Source organism: Rhinatrema bivittatum, chromosome 6 (assembly GCF_901001135.1).
Source record: "Rhinatrema bivittatum chromosome 6, aRhiBiv1.1, whole genome shotgun sequence".
Lineage (NCBI taxonomy): Eukaryota > Metazoa > Chordata > Amphibia > Gymnophiona > Rhinatrematidae > Rhinatrema > Rhinatrema bivittatum.
The window spans coordinates 14,704,787-14,727,442 of NC_042620.1; the positions used below are offsets into that span (position 1 = coordinate 14,704,787).

Below are 22,656 nucleotides of genomic sequence, written 5' to 3' on the forward strand. Positions count from 1 at the left end.
TGTCTGCTTCCTCTCTCCCTCAATAATTACTGTATCCCTTTATTGCCCCTGCTTTTCCCTGCCTGCCTCCTCTCTTGCTCTCAGTAATTACTGTATCCCTTTATTGCCCCTGCTTTCCCCTGCCTGCCCACTCTCTCCCCCTCAGCAATTACTGTATCCCTTTATTGCCCCTGCTTTTCCCTGCCTCCTCTCTTGCCCTCAGTAATTACTGTATCCCTTTATTGCCCCTGCTTTTCCCTGTCTGCTCCCTCTCTCCCCCTCAATAATTACTGTATCCCTTTATTGCCCCTGCTTTCCCACTCTCTCCCCCTCAATAATTACTGTATCCCTTTATTGCCCCTGCTTTCCCCTGCCTGCCCACTCTCTCCCCCTCAGCAATTACTGTATCCCTCTGTTGGGCTTTTTCCTTGCTTGAGCCTCTCTCCCCCTGATTCTGGGGGAAGGGAGGCTGAGTGTTGCTGACTCTGGGGGTGTCCTTTTTTGTTCAGGGGTTCTGAGACTTGCTGACTCTGGGGGAGAGTCCTTTTTTGTTCAGCCACTTCTTGAATTTCTGATTTTGGTGGGGTCTTGTGTGTGCATTTATTCTACGTACTGCTGCTTTGGGGAGGGGGTCCTTGTCTGTTCAGTTATTCTGGATATGCTGTACCTTTCAATCTCCTTCCCCCGGTATCAGAACAGGATTATAGTGTGTGGGTCATGCAGTTTAAGAGCACTGTGGGATGCACTGGATTCCTGGCTGGTAGAAATGCCAACTTTTGCAAGTTTCAGGTGGCTTTTTGAATGCCTACTGGAGTTTCTGTATAAGCCACCTCTTATAACCCTCTGCTTGAAATCCTCACGTTGTAACGTGAAATGGTTGAGTGAAGATGTTTCCTAAAGTTGGATCTTCTGGGACACTCATTTTATTATGTGTAACCTCATATGATTCATAGTAGTAAAGTACATGTCAGCAGATAAAGACTATCCAGTTTGCCCAGTAAAGTATTTAGGTTTGTAATTGCCACTGTATCAGTCTTTCCTTGTTTGGTTTAAACAATCCCATGTCGTTTTTGGGAACCCTATAGGTAGGTGGTTACCTTGGAAGATGTTACCTTGAGAGAAAGGGATGGAGTGCCCATCACTGCAGATCTGAAGGAACGGGTTTGCAGATGCCTGCAACAGAGGCAAGGGACAAGCTAGGTGGCCCCTTGAGATGTTTTACAGCTTTATCTTCTATGATTTTATAAAATAGTACATACCATTGGTCTACAAAAGAAAAGGATGTCCTAGGAGGCTGGAGCAGGAGGGAGCAGACACCGGAGTAGTAGGACGATCCGTAGTCTCCAGGAATTTTTACCTTGAACAGAATATCTCTTAGAGGTGATAGGATATTAAATGTTCAAAATGTGGATCTGGTAGGCAAAGGATTTTACACTGGGTAACGCTGGAAAGATGACAGGACAATACAAAATAACATTTTAACAACAAATTGTGTTAGGGTGATCAGATTATGAATTTACTTGGCTCAGAAAGAGCATAACGTCTTTGGAAACTTCATGGATATGTGTTGAATTAAGGTGTAAAAGGGTCACAAAACTCTCCTACTAGTATTTATTTATTTATTATTTATTTTAAGTTTTTCTATACTGGCATTCGCAATAGATATCGCATCATGTCGGTTTACAATTAACAAGTAGATAGGTAACAAAAAAGGTAAGAAACATTTATCTTAATAATAGTAATCGTTGTAGTAATAATAATAATAAAAACATTAAACAAGAGAAGGTTAAGGTATGCAGTTACAATAAAACAAGGGAGTGATACAACTTGGAGCATAGAAAAGAAGCTGGGGATTAAATAGAGAGAACGTAAATGTCAGTCAATGTGCTTAAAGCATTCATGAATTGTCCTTGTGAGGTAGGGATATTAATTATGCGGTAGGGATATTAATATTAATTAATTAGTAGGCATAAGAGTCTTAACAGACCCCGAGGATGACGTTAGAGACGGAGTGGTGATCACCTGAGCCCACTTGGCCCAGAGCTTTTCAGAATGGTCTCTACAGGGAAGAGAACTGCCTGGCTCTTGACCGAAGAAGATGACTGGAGCCCGAGGTTGGGGTGGCCAGGCCTTCAGGATTTGAATTTGCTGGCTTGGGTTCAAGGAGGCCACTGAGACTTATTGAAGAACCAAAAATGGTCTCAAGGAAGAGAGAGGAACTTCTCTACTTTTCAGACGTCCATGGAGATTGCTTCGAGTGGGTAAAGGGAGTTGAGTGCCATTTGCAGAGTTGGGAGGAGACTGCCAAGCTTGGGGAAAGCCATCCTAGAGATGCTGGCTAAGGAAAGCATCGGTTAGAGGTTCATCTTAGTCTTTGGCTAAGAGGAGCATTTGAATTTAGAGAAAGTTGCATCCAGATTTGCAGGAAGTGTCCAGGGAGAGTTTTCCTTACTCTAAAAGTAGCTGTTCCCAGGGTGTGCAGCTATATTATTGACGGAGACTCTGATTTCTTGGGACTTTTATTTATTTTTCAGTATTGACTGACCAGTAAAGCAAAGTGTATCTACTGGGATTATTCACCTGCAATCAAGTTTTACCAGTAAAGGATTTTATTTTGAACAACACTTACAGTAGAAACAGAAACATGACGGCAGGAAAAGACAGTGTGGCCTATCTAGTTTGTCCATCCATACAACTAATTTAGCTTTACAATTCCCATCCCTCCCTCAGAGATCCCCTGTATTCATCCCATGCTTTCTTGAAATCAGATATTGTTTTTGTCTCCACCACCTCCACTAGGAGGCCGTTCCATGCATTCACCACTCTCTCCAGAAAGAAATACTTCCTAAAATTATTCCTGAGTCTACCCTGTTTCCCCCTCCTCCTCATCCCTTGTCCCCTAGTTCTAGAGCCTCCTGAGCATGGAAACCTTGGAGGTATTGAAATATCTCTATGATTTCTCCTCTCTCGCCTTTCTTCTAGTGTATACGTTTAGATATTTGTCTGGTCCCATATGCTTTAGAACAAAGACCATTTTAGCAACAACCCTCTCGACGACTCCAACTGGTTTATATTCTTTTCAAGGTATGGTCTCCAGAATTGTATACAGTATTCTAAAGAGGTTTCACTGTGGACCTATACAAGAGTAATATCACTTCCCTTTTTCTGCTGACCATTCCTGTCCCTATGCATCCAAGCATCGTTTTGGCTTTTACCGTTGCATTATCCAACGGTTTGGCTACCTTAAGATCATCAGATACAATCACCCCCAGATCCCGTTTTTCTTTTGTGTTTCAAAGAATTTCAAATGCTTGGGTTTTTGCATCCTAAATGCATAACTCTGCATTATCTTAGCTGCCAGACCCTAGACCAGGGGTGGCCAACTTCCATCCTTGAGAGCCGCAAACAGGCCAGGTTTTCAGGGTATCCATAATGAATATGCATGAGATAAATTTGCACGCACTGCCTCTACTGTTTGAAAATCTGTCGCATGAATATTTATTGTAGATATCCTGAAAACCTGGCTTGTTTGTGGCTCTTGAGGACTGTAGTTAGCCTCCCCTGCCTTAGACCATTCCTTGAGCTTCCTGGATCCCATCTCACATTTTTCACACCTTCCTGGCTGTGCACCCTGTTGCAGATTTTGATATCATTGGCAAAAAGGCAAACCTTTTCTGAAATCCTTTGGCAATATTGTTCACGAAGATGTTGGGGAAAAAAATTGGTTCTAAGATTGATCCTTGAGGCACATCTAGTGAACTCCATTTACTACTATGCTTTTGTCACCTCCCATTCAATCACTTTCTAACCAAGTCTGGGCTCAGGCCAAGGGAAGTTGCCTATGTGGAACTGTCTCAAAGGTCTTACTGAAACCCAAGTAGACTACATCTAATACTATCCCTTGATCCAACTCTGTGGCAACCCAGTCAGAGAAATTGATCAAATGTGTGTGTCATAAGAACATGCCATGCTGGGTCAGACCAAGGGTCATCAAGCCCAGCATCCTGTTTCCAACAGAGGCCAATCCTAGTCACAAGTACCTGGCAAGTACCCCAAAACTAGTAAAACCTTGCTGCCTTGCGTCTTGCAATCCATTGGATTGCAGAAAAATGTGCCATTCTCCGTTTTAGTAGCCATTCTATTAATTTGCTCACCACAGAGGTCAGACGAACCGGCCTGTCGTTCTCAGCCTCCTCCTTACTTACAATTTTATGAAAACGAGCCACATTCACCCATCTACAGTCCTCTGAAACTACTCTCAGCTCTTAAAAAAAAAAAAAAAAGGCACTGAAAAGGTCAGCTAGTGGACCTGCCAGAACTTTTCTAAGATCTTTTAATACCCAAGGCTGGATCGTATCTGGCCCCATTGCCTTCCGTACTAAAAGTTTAGTTACCTTCTAATGAAAACACTTCTCTGAAAATTGACTGAGGTTTACATCCCTTCCAATCTTATTTGTATTTGTTGTATGTGGTCCTGCTCCAGGCCCTTCCACAGTGAACAGTGAATAGGAATATTTGTTAAGCAATCTTTCTTTTTTCTCATCAGCCTCGACATACTGCTCCCCTTCACATCCCAGTGACATCACAATGACACTTTTGGACTTCCTTCTATCGCTAGCCTACTTCATTTTTTTTTGTCCCGTTTTACCGTATTTGCTGTTTTCTTCCATTTTGACCTTTGCATTCCTGACTGCTTTCCCAGCTTCTCTCAGCTTTCCCAGATATTGTCGCCTGTCTTCCTCTTTCTGCGATCTCTTGTAGTTTATGAATGCTAATCTTTCCTCCTTTACCTTTTCAGCTACTTCTTTAGAAAACCATAATGGTCTCTTTTTTTGTTTTCTTTTCTCTTCCTTTACATTCCTAAGAAAAAGATTAGTTTTGCCCACCGCTCTTCTGCTTCCGTAGATTTTCTCACCCTGCTAACGACTCCTCGAGGTACTCTCCCATTTTAACATTTATGTAACCCCACCCTGGTGTGTAACCCTAGCGCGGGTGAGGCCATAAACCTATTTGTACTCTTCGGGGCAGGAACCCAGGCTGGCTGTACCACTTCTCTTCTTTCCCCAGGTTGTAGCTGCCATAGACATGGGGATGAAAGGAGCTCTCTTGGTTCCCAGTGCGGGGTGGCTAATTCTCTCTCCCTGACTTCCTGTGGTGAGGCAGTAGTTATTAAGGTAACAGTGTGTGCTGGGATGCCAGACAAAGACTGGAGTCACTGTGTTAGTGTCCACAAATAATTCAATACTGTTAACAATTAAGAAAACGGCACAACTCTTGATCCACAGCAGCACGGTATAATGTCTGCTTACAATTCCTTCCTCTATCTGTGCAGGAATGTCTAGCGCCAGTCCGGGGGGGAATCCTACCCTCCAGGGCATGGAAAAATAGCATCGCCAGGTGGGCAGGCGTTCCTTGTATGGGCAGAACCACCAAGTGGGGAGGATAGGAAGTTACTGTCCCTGCACAGAGAGAGAGAGAGAGAGCTTGCACTCTCCCCAGGGTCTGAAGAATCACCATGGGGGGGTCCTTTGCCTTTACTCACTCTGAGATGATCCAAACCTCCTTTGTGCTTTTATTTGAATCCCTGATGGGAGGGAGGGATCCCCTGGAGCAGGACATTCTGGGCTGCAGTCAGAACTTCTCCCTGGGATGAAACATAGAAATGACGGCAGAAGAAGACCAAACGGCCCATCTAGTCTGCAAAGTAAATCTTCTCAGAAACTGAAGATAACACCGTGGCTGTCCTTACAGCAGGTCACTGACACCCCGACCTCACTGAGGATAAAGGGGGGGGGAGGGGGCAGGTCTTGTCTAATCTGCGCAGTCCCAGATCCAGGGTTCCCCAATCCCTGAGTACAGACTCCAGTAAGGCCCTTCTACTTAAAAGGTTAAAGTCCAAAAAATGCACTCAATTTCCCACCAGTCAGGTGCTTCCTCTGTACTTCGTACTAACCGAAAAGGACGGCCTTCCGAGCTGTAGCTGGGGAGCGATCACAAGTGGGACGGCCATTCCAGACTCCACAGGAGGGTCTGCATTTGGATGGATCCTCCCCTCCTACTGATCCCAAACACCCAGGACTTACTGCTAACCCGACAAGCTGTCCGGGTTACATTTAGTTTTTTCCCTGAAGTCTAGGACCCTCACCGTATGGATGATTGTTTGTTTGTCTCCTGGGCTCTAATACTGAACCACACCATCCAGTGACTACTGGATCCTAGACGATCGTGCACTACAACACTGAGATACTGGCCCCATAGGTAAGCACCAGGTCCAGTACCACACTGTCCTTATTCCATGCCGATTCCACTTTTCAGACATTTCGAAGTGGATTACGCATGCAAGCGCCGCAGCTGTTCCCCCCCCCCCCATGTGGGTTCCAGAACAGTTTTCCCTGCAGAGAGTCCAGGATCTTCCTGTAGCAGGGATATCCCAATCAACATCCGGCAGATTGAAATCCCCTAGCAATAGAACCTCTCCCTTTCACCGCAATCCTGCGAATGCCCTCCATTAAATCTCTGTCCATCTCCTCAGTCTGTGATGGAGCTCTCTGTATTGCACCAGTATAAACAGATGCTCCATTCCCTCTTTCCAGATTAACCTACAGGGCTGCCTCGTAAGCCCTGCAATACTGTTGCTTTAATATTATTTTTTACATATAGTGCCACACCTCCTCCCTTCCTCCCCAGGCCTTCCTGAATACGTTGTAGCCTGGTATTATTATATCTCAGTCATGGTCTTCTGAGTACCACGTCGTTGTGACAGCCTCTACATCCAAGTCAGCTTCTTCCATGACTGCCTCTAGATCTGGGACTTTATTTTCCCATACTGGGGCAGATTTTCAAAGGGGTACGTGCGTACCCCCCGAAAACCTGCCCCCAAGCTCCCCCTGCTTGCGCCGAGCCTATGTTGAATAGGCTCGATGGTGCACGCAAGCTCCGGGACGCGGGTAAGTCCCGGGGCTTTCCTGTCGGGGGCGTGTTGTGGCCGGCGCATCATCGGGGGCATTCTGGGGGCGGGGCTGCGGTTCCGGCCCGGGGGCATGACCGAGGCCTCCGAAACTGCTCCCGGGCCAGGGAATCACGCGTCGGCAGCCGGCCGGCGCGCGCAAAGTGTAACTTTTAAAACAAACGTGGGGGTTTAGATAGGGCTGGGGGGTGAGTTAGGGAGGGGAAGATGGGGGGTAGGCAGAAAGAAAGTTCGGAGCGGCCTCGGAGGGAATGGAGGCAGGCTGCGCGGCTCGGCGCGAGCAGGTTGCCGATTTTGTGCAGCCCTGCGCACGCCGACCCCAGATTTTAAAAGATACGCATGGCTACGTGCGTATCTATTAAAATCCGGCGTACTCTTGTTTGCGCCGGGTGCGCGAACAAAAGTACGCTCACGCGTACTTTTTAAAAATCTGCCCCACTGTGAGCAATAGCGTGCAATAGCGTGTTTTTCCTACAGGACCTCTGGAAAATTCTCAAGGGCCTTGAAAGACTTTTTGTTACCCCCTCCCTTCTGTGCAGGAGGAAACCAGGAGCAGAGTGCTGCAATGGTTCATGATCTCCTTGTTGCAGGGGCTACAAATGAATACAGTGATTTATTACAGTGCTAATACATAGAATAAGCAATTAATTTCTTAGCATCCAGACAGTTGAATCCAGAAGCAGTGGGTTATGCATTTCTACCAGCAGATGGAGACAGAGCAAAGTTGACATCACAGTATCTATACCCCTGCAGTGACATCAGCCCGTCATATTCTCCATCTTCAGCAGATGGTGGACGTGCATCTCCCTACTTGGGGATTGCTTAAAGTTTTCAGAAGGAGAAAAGAAGATAGAAAACTAATTCGTCCCTCTCTCCTATGGTGATACCATAAGGTCCCTCCCTGAGGTGATATATATTGGAATCCCTCAGATGAGTGCCTTAGTCCAGTAGCTGGTTTTCAGCCTACGTGGACTTAGTTGTAAAAGACAGCTGAAAGGCAAGCGGGTGCATGAAGCCGAGCATGGGGCTGATGGTATATGCCCTCGCTCCCTACAGCTGGAAACCATCTCTGTATTCAGCCGGGATGGGCTGAGCTCAGGTAAAGCTTAAAAAAAAAAGAAAGAACAGAGGAGGAGGGTTTTTTTGGTAGGGCTTCCTCTGGTCTTTGTGCTCAGTGCGCCAATCCGATGTTTATTCCCACCTCCGGGGAAGTTTAAGGGACATTGGCAGCCTGCTGGGTTGAGCAGCCCTTTTGGGCTAGGCCCCGCTCTTAGACTTTTCCTCTGTGCACTGCGTGGTAGGCTGCGACAGCGTTTTCACGTGTTTTCCTGCGCGTTAGACTGCCCTCTTCAGGATGGTAAGTGCGTGCGAGTGCATCTGGCTGTGCACCCAGCTTTTGTATGCTTAGTTGGACACCTGCTTGGGCGTCCAGTTGGTAGCTGCGTCTAATTTAGGCATGCGCTTTCCTGTATGCACAATCTGGGCGGCATTGAGGGCGCTCAGTTCTTGGGTGCTCATCGAGGCACAGGGTTGGTCGCCTATTTTTTGCAGGGTGAATTCAGCTGGACGCACACCTTTCAGTTGCCTGTTAAGTATACTGATAGGTTTCTTAGCTATAGGCGCCATTAGTCTAAGTGCCTTACCCTCTGTGCTGCTTGTCATATTCGGGCATCTCAGCCTGGCGTTACCTCTAACTTGTGCAGTGCTGCTTGGAGGCTCAGGGAGAATTGCCGCCTTCTGATGTTACTTAGCCTGATGTGGGCCTGGGTAAAGACATGTCAGAAGGGGCATGTGACATTGGATCTCCCTTAACTGTTTCGTCCGCGGGGGAAAGTAGTTCAGTGGACACAGGACTGGTGCCCTTTGGTTTTGGCATGGATCCTTCTGCCTTTTTCTTGGGTGGAATTTTTTCAGGAGTTGCAGACCTCGGTCCGACCAATCTTGCCAGGTCAGAGTCACAGGCAGTGACCTCTCGCACTCCTGACGCTGCAGTTAAGCATGAACGTACATCTAGATCGGCAGTCGGTCCTCCCGATACGAATCCGGATGCCATTGATGATGAGGCCGATCCTTACTCTCTGGAGGATGGGGAAATTCCTCCGGGATTGGAACCGTATGGGACTAAGTTGCGGTTCTTTCATAAAGATGAGTTACTGGTTCTCATTTCCCAGAATTAGAGATACTGGATTCTCTGAAGCTGAATAAGAACATAAGAACATGCCTATAATGTTTCCAACAGTGGCAATCCAGGCCATAAGAACCTGACAAGTACCAAAACACTAAGAAGATCCCATGCTACTGATGCAATTAATAGCAGTAGCTATTCCCTAAGTAAACTTGATTAATAGAAAGTGGACATGCTTGTGTGGGCGATCACCAAGTGAACAACTATTCCCACGGAGGGAGAAGTAGCCTTGGAGGATGTGCACGATAGGATTGAGGACATCCTTAAGCATTTGAAGCAGTGGCAATGAATTTGTAGATAGCTTCCTGTTGTTCCCTGATGGCTCGCTCCTGTTTACTCCTCACTCAGGATGTTGATTAATCTGGTGTGAATTCCAGGACAGTGATGGAGTCAGCAGCTGCCTTTTTGGCAGATGTGGGCTGCAATTTGGTGTGCAGCTCAGCCAGAGGCTTCGGTAATAGTGGCCAGGCATCAGTTACGGCTGAAAAAGTGGTTGGCCGATGCGACCTCCAAGGCTAACCTTAGAAAGTTGCCCTTTAAAGGCTTGCCCTTGTTTGGTAGAGAGTTGGAGAAAATGGCCAATAAGTGGAGCGAGTCCCCAGGTTCCTCTGTTGCCAGAGGATAAGAAGCAGATGTTGTACTCCTTTTAGCATGAGAGTTGTGCAAGGGGATCCAGGCATGAGCGACCTTTTAGAGGTCTCGATGTTTTGGTAGGTCTCAGTCCTTTTGTCCCAGACAGCCCAGGCAGGGCTCAGGCTCGGGTAGTAGAGCCTCTCGAGCCTCCCAATGAAGGCATACCAACTCATCCCGGGAACAGGAAATAGGAGGTCACCTCTCTCTCTTTTATCAGAGGTGGGCCAAAATCACATCAGACCAGTAGGTCTTGGAGGTGATATGAGATGAGGTACTGAGGTAATGAATTCCATAACTTTGGGCCAATGATGGATATGGCTCTGTTTCTGGTGGAAGAGAGTTTGGCATGTGGAAGTGATGGAATCACTAGTTGTAGTTTACTAGTTGTTCTTGTTGTGCGTAGAGAACGATGGATATGTATGCTGTCATCAAGTGCAGTGTAGTCTGCTTTGTAAATTGCTTTCTGAAGTATTGAGAGAACTTTGAATTCTATTCTTTTTCAATTGTGAGCCATTGTAGTTGGTTGAGAACAGGTGTGATGTGATCAGATTTTCTTTTACTCGTCAGGACTCTGGCAGCAGCATTCTAAAGAAGCTGTAAAGGTCTTAAGGACGACTTAGGTAAGCCAATCAAAAGAGAATTGCAGTAGTCCAAACCGGAGAAGATTAGGGCTTGAAGGACGGTTTTGAAATCATGGGGGTGAAGTAGTGGTTTTAGGTGTTTGATTACTTGTAGTTTGTGGAATCCTTCTTTTGTTCTTGTAGAGATGTGTTTTTTATAATTTAGATCATTGTCTACCCAAATGCCCAAGTCTTTAACGTTGTCTTTGAGTTGGATGAGGGTATTTTCAAAATTTCAGCTAATAATGAATCGCTGGGGCCTTCCGTTTCTGGACCTGCTGGCAACTTCTCACTTTGCAAAGGTTCCTCAATTCTTCAGTCACATGAAAGATCCAAAGTCATTGGGCATCGATGCTCTCATGCAGGAATGGCTCGAGGACATTCTGCTGTATGCTTTTTCCTTGTGGCCTATGTTGGGCAGAATGGTTCGAAGGGTCGAGAATCACAGAAGGATGATGCTTTTGGTGGCACCAGACTGGCCCAGGAGACCATGGTTTGCGGATCTGCGAAGGCACCTGATAGATTCCCCACTTCGGTTTCCGGCGCACAGGGATCTGTTGCGGCAGGGGCCTGTTCTTCACGGAGATCCAGCTTGATTTTTGTCTTATGGTATGGCCCTTGAGAGGGCTCGCTTGCTGAAGCGTGGATATTCTACTGTGGTGATTGCCACCTTGCTATGAGCGAGAGAGTTCTCCACTTCCTTAGCCTATGGTCGGGTTTGGCGAGTGTTTGAGGCTTGCTGTGATGATTGAGGGGTTCTTCTTCATTCAGTTAAGATCCCGTTCATTTTGGAATTTTTGCTGGATGGATTGAATAAAGGTTTGACCCTTAATTCCTTAAAGGTACAGGTAGCGGCTTTTGCCTGTTTCAGGGGTCAGGTGAATGTTGGACCCTTGTTGGCTCATCCAGATGTGGCCTGGTTCCCTTGTGAAGTCTTAATCTGTCTGAGCTCAGTATTTCCTGTTGGCTGAGTACTGGAATGGTTATTTGTTTTTAATCAAGTTTTGTTAGTCTGTCCACAGTTGGCTTTTGCAGAGAAAACTGTTGGGCTGATGTCACTGCCAGGGGTATATATACTGTGATATCCAGCTTTGCTCTGTTTCCATCTGCTGGTAGAGGTGCATAACCTACTGGTTCTGGATTCATCTATCTGTCCTAAAGAGAGAGAAATTACCGGGTAAGAAGTAATTTCCCATTTATTGCAGGGCTGAAATACAGAAGAGGTATTAATTCATGTGTAAGGGTATAATTCCGTGGAAAAGAAAGAATGAATATTAATAGATATGAGGTTATGTGACAGCACTGACATACAGGATGAGTATTAATAACAATTAACAGTTATGGGAGACTTTCTGCAGCTATGATGTATATGAGTGTTAAGTTATAGTAACAAATCTTGGGATGCACTGGGCTGCTTGCAGTCCTGAGCACTGCTTAGGAAAAAAAGGAGACAGCAGACAATTCTGCAGAAGGCTAGCCGTGCCATGCACGTGTCCTGCACAAGCAGCATGTGAAGAGAGCTATCACGTCACATGCATTCTTACAGAACTTCTGACTCAGGACACTATGTTTTCACAAATATATTATTTTAGCTTAGGAATTTCTGGGTATCCAGCTATGTAAATACTCCAGCTTAAAAGCCACCTAAAGTATAAATAAAGAATACAGCTGGCATGTTGAAACGTGAAACCTGGAATTACGAAAACTGGCAAAAACAAAGGGCTTGGAATACATCTTGGTGCTCACCTTGTGAGTGAGTGAGTTTGTGTCTTTGTATATCCATCTATGTCTTGATGGGTGTGTTTTTTGAGTTTGTGTAGTATGTACCTTCAATATGATTTTGTCAGTGTGAGTGAATTTATAGATGTAAGTTTTTGTGAGTGTATGTTGTGTGTATTTGTGTTCAGAACATATTTGTTCATTTGTTTGTGATAACATCCAGGTGTGTAATACGTTTGATTATGAACCAGTGTGCTTGTGGGATGCACACTTATAAATGTGTGCGCATATATGTGTTGGTCTATATAAGCACGGGCATATAAATGTATATGTATGTGCAATCTGTGATGCAGCTAGCAAGGTACCCGACCATGGACAGTGTGAATCTGCTAAGAACTCTTTTTCTCATCCAACTTTAAAACACCCATGTAAGAAAAATTGTGGCAGTCCTGAAAACTCGACTGGCCAGGTGTGCCTCCAGGAAAGGGTTGAGAAACACCATTCTATCTGCCCGTGCGTGTAGCGGTGGCAGAGGGAAAGGTGACAATGAAAGACCCCACAACAACTGCAGTTCTCAAGTTTGACTTCCCGCCACCTCTGCGGGGGGGAAGGTCCAATCTTTTCTTTCAGAGTGGAACAAGATCACCAGGGATTGCTGGGTCCTGAAAATGATGGAGTATGATTACTGCTTGTATCAGAGTGGTTTTCAGACCTGTCTCAGTCATCCTGTCTTCGACTGGAGGTGGAATTGCTCCTTTAGCAGAAAGCTATGGAGATGATTGCTCCCTGGGAATAAGGCTAGGAATTACGTTCCATTACTTTCTCGTTTCCAATAAAACTGGGGGGGACTGAGACCTATTCTGAATTTACAAAGCGTGACCAGGCTGGGTTGCAGAAGAAGTTGAAGATCTTTCTGTTCATTCAGCCGGGTAATTGGATGGGCACTCTGGATCTCAAGGATGCTTATGCACCTATTCCCATTCACACTGCAGATATACCAGGTTTGCAGTGGAGAGAGAGCATTACCAGAGCTAGGTCTTTCCTTTTGGCCTGTATGCGGCCCCAAGAGTATTCATCAAGTGCCTGGTGATGGTAGCAACGTACCTATGCCAGATGGGAGCCTGCATCTTCCCCTCTCTGGGAAATTGGTTGGTGATGGGTTTGCCACAATCTGTTCTGCAGCCTCTGGACTGTTCCAAAGAAAACAGGAGGACTGTGTCTCATCCTAGACTTAAGGGCCTTGAACAGATTTATCAAAAAAGAAAAGTTCAAGACTGGTTTTCCTGGGCACCTTGATTCCCCCCCCCCCCCCCTTTACAAAAAGTGGACTGCTCCCTCAATCTGAAGGACACGTATACACACACATTGAGATCGTCCCAAGTCACCGGAAGTAACTCCAATTCGTGGTGGGAAAACAGCATTTTCAGTATCTGGAGTTGCCATTTTGGGCTACTGTCAGCCACATGGGTCTTCACAAAGTACTTGGCCGTGGTGGCAGCACACATTTGCAGGATTGGGGGGGGGGGTGCATGTTTTCCCTTATCTGGACAATTGGCTGGTCAAGAGCACATCTCAGGAAGGAGCTGTCAGGTCCATGTGCTTGACCATCAATGTGTTGGAGTCACTAGGGTTTGTCATCAACTACCTGAAGTCCCATCTCAGCCCATCACTTTAATTGGACTTCGTAGGAGCCCTGCTAGACATAGCTCACTCCAAGGCCTTCCTGCCTCATCAAAGGGCCATCACTTTGTTGACCATCACGTCAGATTCAGCAGAGCCAGCAGGTGTCAGCATGGCACTTGTTGTTGTCCCTATGACCGCAACCATCCATTTCACTTCCTTCGTACGATTACATATGTACAAGGCCCAGTGGACCTTGAGGTTACAGTGGCGCCAGGCCACACAGAACCTCCAGGATCGCATCTGAGTCATCTTGCCTCTCTAGGGCTCTTTTGTCCTGGTAGTGGATACTTTCAAATATGGATCGGGGAATCTCTTTCCACAGTTCTCCTACACAAATGGTCTTAACCATGGATGCATCCACCCTGGGCTAGGGAGCTCATGTAGATGGGCTCAGCACCCAGGATCTCTAGCCTGCCCAGGAAAACTGTTACCAAATCAATTTCCTGGAGCTCCGATCAGTCAGGTACGTGCTATGGGCTTTCAGAGATTGGCTGTCCAACAAAATTGTCCTGATTCAAATGGACATCTAAGTGGCGATGTGGAAGTCAACAAGCAGGGAGGTATGGGATAGTACCTCTTGTGTCAGGGGAGGAGTTCAGATCTGGTCAGGGGCTTGTCCCATGGGATGGTGCTCAGGGCCATGTACCTGACAGATGGTGAACGTTTTAGCAGACTGAGTCATACCTTCAGACCCCATGAGTGGTCCCTGGATCAGAGGGTTGCGAATCAAATATTCCATTTCTGGGGTTGCCCGGACGTGGATCTTTTTGTGTCCCCTTGCAACAGAAAGGCGCCTCAGTTCTGCTGTATTTACAGGACAGAAAGCAAACCAGCCTTGGACGCCCTTGCCTGACATTGGGGAAAGGTCTTCTATATGTGTATCCTCCGATTCAGTTAGCTTCAAAGACTCTCTTGAAGCTTTAAGAGAACAAGGGTGCTATGATCCTCATTGCCCCTTATTGGCCAAGACAGGTCTTTTTTTTTCCACTCTTACGGAGGTGTCCATCCTGAGACCAATCAATTGGAGGACTTCCTCAGATCTCATCACGCAAGATCAAGGCAAGTTGAGGCATCCCAATCTCCATGCCCTGTCTCTCACAGCTTGAATATTGAGAGGATACTTCTGTAACCACTCGATCTTTCAGATGATGTGTCTCGGGTCATAGCGGCTTCTAGAAAGCCTTCCACTAGAAAATCCTGTGGATTGAAGTAGAGGAGTTTTCCGTGTGGTATGAGCAGAAGGTCCTAGATCCATTCTTCTGCCCCACACAAAAACTGCTTGATTACCTTCTACACCTATCAGAAGCTGGCTAAAAGACCAACTCTGTTAGAGTTCATCTCAGTGCATGGTGTAGATGGTATGCCCATCTCTGTACAGCCTATAGTTGTACATTTCATGCAGGGCCTACTTCAATTGAAGCGTCCCACTATGTCTTGAGACCTCAATGTGATGTCAGCTCAGCTGATGAAAGTTGCTTTTGAGCCACTGTGCACCTATGACCTGATGTACCTGACCTGGAAGCTCATATTTTTGGTTGCAGTCACCACAGCGCGCAGGGTCAGTGAGCTCCAGGCCTTAGTGATTTATCCACCTTACACTGTTTCATCATGACATGATGTTCTTGCATACGTACCCAAAGTTCCTGCCTAAGGTGGTGATGGACTTCCATTTTTACCAGTCCATTGTCCTGCCAATATTTTTCCCCATTTGCACCAAGGCAGACAAGCCCTGCATAGTTTGGACTGGAAGCAAGCAGCCTTCTATCTTGAGTGGAATAAGCCCATAGACAGCCTACCCAACTTTTTTGTTTCTTTTGATAATAGGTTGGGCATTGCTGTATCCAGTTGGCTAGCAGATTGCAATTCCTTCTTTTATGCCCAGGCAGGACTGCATTTTGGGGGTCATTTCAAAGCTTATTCTGTCAGAGCCATGGCAGCATCTGTGTCCTACTTGCAAGCAGATCCAGTGGAAGAGATCTGCATGGCTGCGATGTGGAGTTATCCCCAACCATTCACATTTCACTATTGCCCGGATAGGAATGGCCGACGCAACAGTATGTTTGGCAAATTTGTCCTTCGGAATCTGTTTCAGGTGTCAAACCCCAACTCTCTCCTGCCTAGGGCCTGTTTGAGATCAGGCTTTCTCCCCCTTTGTTACCAATAGCACCATTGTTGTGACCATTGGTACCTGATTGGGTGCCAATGGTCACAACATTTATGTTGGGAAGCAGCCTGTAGCTAAAGATTCAGCCATATGTGAGGACTACCATCCTGCTTGTCCTCAGAGAAAGCAGAGTTGCTTACCTGTAACAGGTGTTCTCAGAGGACAGCAAGATGTTAGTTCTCATGAAACCCACACGCCACCTCGCGGAGTAGGGTTTCTTCTATTTTTTATTTTTATATAATTCTATGTTATGTGACTGAAGGAAGGACCCTGTGTGGATGTGTGGTATAGGGCATGCCCAGTGTGGCAAGTCAAAGTTCTAGAAACTTTGACATACGTTTTCTGTGTTTGGGCTCCCATCTGATGATGTCACACATGTGAGGACTAACATTCTGCTGTCCCTGGCGAATACCTGTGACAGGTAAGCAACTCTGCTTTTTGAGATGTGGCAACCAGAATTGTACACGATACTCTAAGTGCAGTAGCAACACTCCTTTCCTAATAAATCCTAATATTGTTTGCTTTTTTTGTCTGCTGCTGTAGACTAAGCCAAGGATATCAATTGATTGTCTATAATGATACCTAGAATCATTTCCTGTTTAGTGTCTCTTATTGTGGAATCTAACATAATGTAACTACAGTTTGGATTATTTTTCCCTATGTGTATCACTTAGTACTTGTCCATATAAAATTTCATCTGCCATTTGGATGCCCAGTCTTTAATTTTTATAAGGTCCTCCTGCAATTTCTCGTAATTCACTTGTGATTTTAACAACCTGGACTATTTTTGTGTCCTCTGCAGATTTGATCACATAATCATTGTTCCCCTTTCCAGGTTGTTTATAAATATGTTAAAAAGCACCGGTTCCCATACAGATCCCTGGGGCATCCAGTATTTACTGTCTTCCATTGAGAAAACCAGCCATTTATTACTCGTTTCCTATCTTTTAACCAATTTACAATCCACAACAGTACATTGCCTCCTATCACATGACAATTTTCTGAGGAGTATCTCATCAGAAATGCCTTCTGAAAATCCAAATACACTATATCCACTAGTTCACCATTATCCACGTTTTATTTACCCCTTTAAATAAAATGTAGCAGTTGGTGCAGTAAGTCTATGGTGGCTGCGTCCCATTAAACCATGACTATCTATATCTCCTGTAAAGAATAGTTTGTATGATTTAGATGTTAGGATTACCAAACTATAGTTTCTCGGATCACCCCTGGAGCCCATTTTAAAGATTGGCATTACTTTCGCCAATCTCCAATCTTCAGTAATAGATGTTTAATGATAAGTTATAAATTACTAGTAATAGGTCTGGGGTGTAAACCATCTGGTCCAGGTGATTTATTACTCTTTAGTTTGTCAATTTGTCCTATTGCATTTTCCAGGTACATTGTGATTTGCTTCATTTCCTCTGAATCATCACTATTAAATATCACTTCCAGCATGGGTATCTCCCCAACATCCTATCATCTTGCTGGCTGTCTACCCTGTTGCAGATTTTGGTTTCGCTAGCAAAAAGCAAACCTTTCCCAATAATCCCTCCACAATGCTGCTCATGAAAATGTTGAAAAATACCGGTTCAAGGACTGATCACTGTGGCACACCATAGTAACGCCCTCTCCTCAGAGTGAACTGAATTTACTATTACTATTTGTTGCCTTCCACTCAACCAGTTTCTAACTCATTCAGTCACTTCAGTTCCTATAACAAGGTTCTCAATTTATTTATAAATCGCCTATACAGAACTATGTCAGTGGCCGTACTGAAATCTAAGTACTCTACATCTAACGCTCTCCCCTGATCAAAGTCTTTTGTCAATCAAATCAAAGAATTGATGAGATACGTCTGACAAGATCTACCTCTGGTAAACACATGCTGCCTTGGATCCTGCAATCCATTGGATTCCAGAAACTGCACTATCTTCTGTTTTAGCAGCTATTCTATTAATTTGCTCACCACAAAGATCAGACTAACCAGCCCATAGTTCCTAGCTGCCTCCTCACTTCCACTTTTGTGAACAGGAACCACATCCATTCACTTGCAGTCCTATGGAACTACTCCAGACTCTCTAGATGCATTGAAAAGGTCACCCGTGGAGCTGCCAGAACTTATCTAAGTTCCCATAATACCCTAAGATGTGTCCCATCCAGCCCCATGTGATAACAACTTGTCCACAGGAATGGACATGATCCTGACACAGGTTTAATTGGCTGTGCTCCTCTGGTTTGAGATTTCTGGTAAATTCTGGGCTAGGTTTCTCTGGAGCTGGTGCTGCAGGACCGGTCCTAACCCCGGATACTGGCTTCCTGGTTACTAAGCTTACTTAATTTTAAAACATTCACAGGATATTCTAATATTATAACGTCCTTGGGGATAATCAAAAAATGCCTCCATTTTGAATCACTGGGACAAGTTTAACCCTTCAGTCCTTGTTGACTCCCAGCTGCCAGGAGTTGCAGAACACTGCAGAGGTCAGGAAGTGTATGGTAACTTAAGAGTTTGTAAGGGAAGGGAGTTCTCACTGGAGAAAACGCAGGTCCCACTGCAGAACAAGGACTCACAACTGGCACAAACATCTCTGTTTTGCCACAGTAGCCCCATGGGAGATGACGTCTTTGCTTCTGTTATGTAATCCACAGAGAGCTGAATGTTAAGTAGACCACTAGGGTTTGGAGTCCAGAAGCTTGTGGTGCAGCAACTCATTCCATGATGACATTAGCGCAAGCACATTTGAGAGATGAGGGCAAGTGTCGTGTTCAAATTCTGACTTCATTGTGGCTGAATTTGAATGAACATCATTCAGAAGGGTTCTGGCTTCGGCTGCCCTTAATTTTAGGTCAGTGTTGTGGCTGCTGGTACAAAGCAGAGTTTATCTAATGTAGAGTAAGTTGACTGAAACCACAGAGAGATTAATGTCCCTCACAGCTCTTGCTGTTTGTAAAACCACATCACCTCTGACTCGCCACACTGCTGCACCTGAGGACAGACGCGCCTTTGCTACACTCGCTGATCAGGAGAAATAAAATTCTCAGGAATATATTTTTTTTTTATCCTAGCAGTTTCTTCCTCCTCTTCTGGATTTCCAGCTCAGTCAGCACTAGGCCTGGGATCTGGCATCATGAGCATTAGCTCACAAGTACCTGGGATTTCCCCCTGTTTTATGACTTCTTCTCTTTCTCCTTCCACCCCAACATACCAAGTCTGGTCATTGCGGCAATAGTCCTGGGCCAATGGCCGTGGCCCAGGGCTCTTCTGGATCTCTGCAGTCGTGGGCCCTGAATCCAGCCACTAAGCGTCATCCTTAAGCAATGACCTCGACTCCCCCTCTCCCCTTCCACAGCATCCCTAGCCCCAGCGGTTCAGAGAGCAGAAGACTTAACTGGGGGATTGAATCGGGGATCATTTGCATGGCAGTGCACAGTGCCTACCCCCGAGCCATAAGGCTGGTCCTTTCTCATGGATTTTATGCTTTGTGAAGGATGCCAGACTGACAGCACCATAGACCAAAGTCATCCGTTTATCCAATGAACAGGTACAGCACAGACAGAAGCAGTGCGAGATCCATCACAAACGCATTCACAATGCTGCCCCATAACCAAACAGGTACGGCACAGGGTTACATGGGAGGTGTAGCCACCAAGTGATCTGTAAATGTGCTCTGGACTTGCAGGCTGCACTCGGACTGACTGCTAAGAACGTAAGACGTTCCATTCGGGTATCTTGACAGTGACCAGGCTGGGTCATTTTGGAAGTACCTGGAAAATCTTGTCCCTAAACTCTGTGATCCCCCCCCCCCGGTTTAGCTGGCAAATAATTGCTAATGGATCTGTCCTCCGGAAACTTGTCCAAACCCCTTTTTTAAACCCAGCGATAACTGTCAACTTTTTTTGTACTCCAAGTTCATTAGATTTTCAACAATAGGAGTAACATAACACTGCAAATGTAAGCAACTTTTCAAATGAATAGCCCCAACGGATTTCTTTTATGCCCCCTCCCTTCCCCTCCCCCCCAAAATAAAAACCACTCTGTTCAATAGCCTTCAGAGAGAACTAAGCCTCACGTAGCTTTAATCCCACTTTTTTGACATTTGAGAGAGAGTCCAAGACGGCTCCCACAACCTCTCCCCTTCGTTTGTCCATGCAATCTGTATGTTAGCGTTTCCATTTCCAACGTTAGGCTCACCCCCCTAAGCCAGTTGTTAAAAGATGGCAGCTCCACATGTCTCCATCTGCTCAATAGCACCCTTCGTCCCACCAGGAAAAGTTTTAAAATCAAGCCAGACATTCTTGTAGTAGTCAATCCCAATGGTAAAATCAGAAAAAGATTGATAGGAGGGGGTCTATTAGAACAACAAATTTCGAGATGACTTCAATCGCCCCTTTAACCTCTTGCCGGAAGATTACGAGTTTAAGGTGGCAATAAAGAATATGAGCGAGGTTTCCTTGGTGTCTGCACAACCCAGAACTCTTTTGATCCATAACATGTAACCTGGCTGGGGTTAAATAAGCCCTCATCAAAATTCAATATCGCTGTTCCACAATGTTAGCAGACCCCCACGGTAATGAAATCCCAATCCTCCTCCTTCCATGACTGCCCCAATTCCCTTTCCCAAGTCGGTATCCTAGGGGAACTGTTGCATGCCCCATCTGTAGTAGGCTCGCAACCGGGCCTACTCACCCATGCAGTACTGCTCCCGGACCCGGACCATCCTTGCTTGCAGCTGTGGGCAGCCGCCTACACCCCCCAACACCTACTGCTGCCTCGGCTGTTCCTTGCTCCTCCGCAGACCTCCCCAGTTCACAGCGGGTCTCCCTGCTTGTGCTGCGGGGAGACGCCGTTGCTCAGCCCCCTGCAGGCCCTGGCCTTAGGCACGCGTGCACCGCTCTGACCTTTAAAGGGGCCGTGGCAGGAAAGTAGCCCGCAGCCCCAGATGATGACTTCATCGGGCCCTGCTATAAAAGGCAGGGCCCGCCCCTAGTTCCTTGCCTTGGCAACAGGTTTGCCCGTTTTGTTCGTGTGCTCGTTGTCCATCATTCCTGGTTCCTGTTCCTGACCCGTACCTTGGTCCCTTCCTAGTCTCGCAGGACTGATTCTCTGGCTTTGACCTTTGCTCTGCTCTGTCTTAGCACCTTGCTTGCTCAGCCGCCTGCCCTGACCCTAGCTTGCCTTGACTATGCCTTTGGTATCTACTTGGACTTGGCCTCTTGGCTACGGTCTCTATTACCTGGGCGCCCTCTGTCTCTGCCCTGTTCTTGTTGGTGCCCGGGTCTCTGGATCCCTGCCTTGTCCGGACCTATGTTGGTCCCTTGATACCTCTTGCTGGTTCCCTGCAACCCTTGCACCACTACTACTGGGAGTCGTGCCACGGAGGCCCGCTCAACCTGCAGGGAACGAGGGCTGGTATTGGCGAAGCTACAGTTGATCTCAGTCTCCTAGTCAGCTCCGCCCCTCGACGGTGGGGACCTATGTGTTGCATCAACCCCACCTCAGGCCAAGGGTCCACCACCAGCGCAACAAGAACGCTTAAACCTTTCCCTCCAAAGAATGGCCTTATACAGGCGACTCGCCTGCCCTTTGATTGACCCTCTCATGTGTTCTCCAGCAGAGAAAGGGGTCTGAGAATCCGCTGTTTATTGGCCTTATCAGAAGCAAAGGATCTCAACTGAAGTTTTGCAAAGTTCTCCCAAAATACCTCCCATGAACAAAACATCCCTGCGTAAAATGTTGAGAGAGAATGTAGCAAAGAATTTGGAAGTTCCCTCCTCGTATCATTCTCCAAAGTTCTGTTAGCTTAGGGCAAGCCAAAACGGGCATAGATCCACATAGTCGATTTGCCCCCTTAATTAACTATGACCACATCCTTTGACTATAAATCCAACAGCTTAATTGCATGTTGATGAAAATAACAAAACAGGAATACTCAAACATTTTACTACTTTGTATTAATTTTTTAATCATACAGAAGATCTTTATTGTACAAAAATTATTTATGATCAAATTCAACTGACTAAAAACAAGTAGCTTTTATTTATTTTTTTTATCTGCTACCACTTAGTTTCATGTAGTGAATTCTAGGTCTGTTTGAAAGGGTAAATACCTGTTCCCTATTAATCTGTTCCACACCACATGTAACTTTCTAAACTTCATGTCTCCTCTCATTCGTCTCTTCTCCAAGCTGAAGATCCCTCACTTGATTGTGTTAGGTGTTTTGTTTTGTTTTTTTTGACCTGGCAGTTTCCTCCTGCTCTTTTGTACTTCTAACTTGCCACCTGAGCCATCTGACCAGCTGCCATAACCTGTTTAGGCTTTTTCTCCATCCCTTTTATCATTTTTGTTGCACTTCCCTGTATCTTTTCTAGTTTGATTATATCATTTTTTAATGGGGCAACCAGAACTGTACACAGTACTCAAGGTTCAGACCAGTGGAGTAGCCATGGGGGGGTCTGGGTGGGCCTGGCCCACCCATTTTGAGCTCAGGCCCATCCAATCGGCATTGCCCAGCAGCCCAGGAAGAAGCCTTGTCACAGGGCCGCAACAGACAAACCGACTGAGAAGAGGAGGAAGCCCGGCAGCTGAGAAGTGGAGCAGGCCCATGAGGCCGCCAGTGGACCCGTCCCACTGACAGCCGAGAACAGGAGGAGGCCTGCGAGGCCACTGGTGGACCCATCCCACCGGTGGCTGAGAAGAGGAGTA

General features: G+C 46.1%; 1 protein-coding gene across 1 annotated transcript in view; it reads left to right on the forward strand.

Annotated features, from left to right (window-relative positions):
• TNS1 (tensin 1) overlaps positions 1-22,656 on the forward strand; it is a gene marked incomplete in the record, with an annotated part of 1,098,810 nt that overhangs the window by 440,736 nt on the left and 635,418 nt on the right.